The sequence below is a fragment of the Gavialis gangeticus genome, unplaced genomic scaffold (genome assembly GCF_001723915.1).
Source record: "Gavialis gangeticus isolate Ggan-Ray unplaced genomic scaffold, GavGan_comp1, whole genome shotgun sequence".
NCBI lineage: Eukaryota > Metazoa > Chordata > Crocodylia > Gavialidae > Gavialis > Gavialis gangeticus.
This window is the reverse complement of record NW_017729034.1, coordinates 57,956,421-57,959,609: the sequence shown is the minus strand read 5'-3', so window position 1 is coordinate 57,959,609 and position 3,189 is coordinate 57,956,421.

Sequence of the window (3,189 nt, the reverse complement as noted above, 5' to 3'; positions counted from 1 at the left end):
GGGGGTGGGTATCGGTATGTACTTTGGGGTGGGGGTGCTTGTATGCATGCGCGCGCACGCACACACTTTGGGGCTCCCTCCCCACCGAGCGTACCTGCACACGCCCCTCTCCCCTGCCTCCCAGACTTCAGCAACCGGGGGGTGGGTATTGAGGTGTGGGGGTGGCAGAGGCATTGGAAGGAGGCACTGGGTGATGGCAGAGGTGCTGGGGGTCTGAGGGGAGTGGGGTGGGCAGAAGGGGAGGCTGGGGGCAGGCAGGCTGCAGGGTGGGTATTGAGGCATGGCGGTGGCAGAGGCATTGGAGGGCACTACTGTGGGAGAGGGTTGGGGGCACACTAGCTGCAGAGGGAGGATTGGGGGCACTGGGATCACTCTGCAGGGCTCATGGGGGATGGACATACTGGCTGTGGGGAGAGGAGTGGGGATGCTGGGGTTGTGGCAGAGCATTGGGGTACTGTGCGGCTTCCCTTCCCCCCCCTTCCCTGCCAGAATGTGCCTGCCCAGAGCTAAACGATAAGTTAACCGGTTATCACTACAATTACCTGCTAAAGGATTAACTGTTTAACCTTTCACAGCCCTGCTGGGAGGCAGGTGGGGCTGAAACTCAGGGGCACTGGGGGAGCGTTGGGGAGCTGGTGGGGCAGGAGGGCATTGGGGGAGCAGCCTGCAGGGTGGGTATTGGGGTGCCAGGGGGCTGGCTGGGGAATGGTGACACTGGCCATGGGGAGAGAGATGGGGATGCTGGGCTGTGGCAAAGGGGTCGGGGTCTATGGGGGAGAGGGCAAGGTATGGGGGCACTGTGGGTGTGGAGAAGGGGTTGATGGAGATGCTGGTAGGGTGGCAGGACACTGGGTGGCTCATGGGATGGGGTGGGTTCCCTCCCTGCCAGAGGCCGAGGAGAGAGGGAGACACTGGATTGTAGTAGGGGTGCTGGGGGCTGGGGATGGAGGGTACTGGGCACGGGGGAGACAAAGGGGCCCTGAGTGGGCTTGTGATGGGGGTGGGGACACTGGGAGTGTGGAAGAGACAGTGGGTGTTTTGTGCATGGAGGGGTGAGCCAAGTGGGAGCGCTGGCTACCCAGGTATGAGGGAGCCAGGTGGGAGCACTGGCAAGGGGTCATTGGTGCCTCAGACTGGGGGTGTGAAGAAGGGGCTGGAGCAGTCCGTAAGGCAAGGTCCATGGTGCTGGGGTACAGTAGGTGCTGCCCTTCTGTTCACCAGCATTGTACCCACTGTACGGGGTCCCTGGGAGGCAGCTGCCAGCCGTGCTTCCCTCAGCAGGCACTAACAGAAGGGCTGCTTGGCCCTGCTGCTGTCAGTTTTCTGGCACAGTTGTGACAGTCACCAATGCCTCAAGCAGTTGTCAAGGTGTGAATGTTGTGCTGTACTGAGCTTGCTTACGGTACCCCTGATTGCCCGCTTGCAGCAGCAATGGCAGAGTCAGGGTACGTGGGTTCTTACCAATATGTGCATGTACGTTGCAGTTGGAGGTGTGAGCGCAGCACAGCGATGAGTGCCTGAACTAAATTCTATCTAAAGTTGTGGTGGTTTGTGCTTCAGCCTGGCCTGTCTAAGCTGGTGGAGCACCAAGAGCTCTGAGGCCTGCCTGTTTCCTGCAGCTTCCCCAGATACACCCTTGGTTGTCTAGTACTGTATTTGGTAGGGCTGGACAAACAGGAAAATGAATGGCAGCCAAGTGAAAGTGTGATTACATTGCCTGTGTTACCCTTGGGACTACAGACTGGTTTGTTTGCCCATGTGGCAGCATCCTTATTACCCATGGGAGCTCCACAAAGTTAGAAGTATGCCAGTTTGTGCTACAGTCACAGCTTTGCTTTGCTGCACAGATATCCCCCGTGATTAAAAATGCCTGAGCCTTACCAACACTGTGGTAACTATTGCTTTGAGTTTACAAAGGATGCTGAATGATGGAGCTGAATTTTTCTAATGTAGGTGCAAAGTGGAGAACATTTGAGTGAAATGAGGAAGATTTTGATTAGGTGACAAGGCAAAGGAAAAGCAGGACAGGGATAATTTAACTAGGAAAGCAGATTAAATTATAAAGAGGATTTTATAGAAAATTAGTTTTTGTAGGTTCTTAGCTATAAAATGAGGATAATGATGCTAGCATTCATTGTAACATGCTTCAATAGCTAAAAGATGTGCTAGTTAATTTTTTATTATTTTATTCTGTTTAAATATGGTTATGCATTTGTGTTAATAAAAAATGATACATATATCAAGTACAATACAATAAAATCACACTTTGGGGTACGTGTGACCATCTGTATAAATGTTTCAGTGACGCCCCTCGAAGTCACTGTCCCTTAGGTTTTTTACTTAGGCCAAGGAGAGAGGGGGACACTGGATTGTAGTAGAGGTGCTGGGGGCTGGGGATGGAGGGGGCTGGGCACAGGGGAGACAAAGGGGTCCTGACTGGGCTTGTGAGAAGGAGGACACCCAATGTCTTCTCTTGTTTTCTTAATAGTCATACCTCTGCTTTGCAGTATGATTCTGGTGCTTTTCTTCTATAGACATCTTGTATTAGATAATTTTAGTGTGGAAACCAAAAGGCACAAAAGCCTTCATATTTGCCATTTAGTGAAGCAGATAGATTGCTTTCCCATAGTGAATATGTACCAAGTTGTCTCGCTCCATTCTCCCACATTGGGCAAGGTTGCGCATTTCCATGCTCTGGCTATCACAATGACAGCTGCTGAGATGAGGTGGATATGTAGAGATTTTTGCTAATCTGTGGTTGGAAAGTTTGAGAGAGTCTGAGAAGGAAAATTTTGGGTGAAAGGGGAGAGTGTAGGATTAATTTTCAAAGTAATCAGTAGGCAAGGACTTTAGTTTCTAAAAGTAGAATCAAGGCAATGTTTATATTGAATCTCATCTTTTCCTTTTTATGCTCAATTTAAGGATAGTATAAAGTGCATCACTGAAAACATTCCAGTTTTTTTTTTTTAGACACCTTTATAAAAAGTCATGCTTGGTCTTTTCCAGTGCTAGAAGAACGCCAGGAAAAACAAGGGTGTGGAAAGTTAGACAGTTGAAAATACAGGTTTTTTATGTTTTTGACATTCTTCCCTTTAACACTAAAATGTGGCAATACTTACAGAGAAATATAGGTGCCTTGACTGGGGTAGTAGATTATTGAATAGGTTTCTTAGTTAAAGATTCTGCCAG